This window comes from Myotis brandtii, unplaced genomic scaffold (genome assembly GCF_000412655.1).
Source record: "Myotis brandtii unplaced genomic scaffold, ASM41265v1 scaffold188, whole genome shotgun sequence".
Lineage (NCBI taxonomy): Eukaryota > Metazoa > Chordata > Mammalia > Chiroptera > Vespertilionidae > Myotis > Myotis brandtii.
The window spans coordinates 199,343-200,028 of NW_005356985.1; positions in this window are offsets into that span (position 1 = coordinate 199,343).

Below are 686 nucleotides of genomic sequence, written 5' to 3' on the forward strand. Positions count from 1 at the left end.
CCCCACCCCCCGCCCTGGGCTGGGGGTGCCCCCCTCCAGCTCCCATAGCACTTCCTGCTCCGAGCTGGGGCCTCACGCCTGACGTGGATGGTTTTCCTGAGGGCGGGACTGGGCTTCGCTGCCGGTGGCGCATCTGCAGCTCCCATAGCACTTCCTGCTCCGAGCTGGGGCCTCACGCCTGACGTGGATGGTTTTCCTGAGGGCGGGACTGGGCTTCGCTGCCGGTGGCGCATCTGCTCAGCATATGGGGCCACCCCACTGGGTCTTTCGGAAGCAGCTCAGATGCTGCTACTGCCTCATGGAAGGCACGTGAGACCCTACGCTGACCCTGCCTGGGGGGACGGGGTGAGGCCCAGCCCTGAGCAGGCAGCCGACATGCTGGTGCTCCCGGCCAGTCCGAGGCCACTCCACGGGCAGTGTCTGAGGAGGGCGCTCGACCCCAGGAAAATGCCGATTTCCTCGTGGCCCCGGAGGAAGGCGGGGCTCCCACCTTGGCTCTGCCGTGTGATTTTGGGCAAGATGTGGCACCTTTAAGAATTCTCATGGAAAATGCTGGCAGGGGAGCATGAGACCTAGTTGCAAGGACCAAATGACCTCATGTAAGTGGTGCCCGACCCACGGTGGCTCAGACACCTAGGCCCCTGCCCCTGGCAGAGGGTGGTCAGGCCCCCCCCCAGGACTCCTGG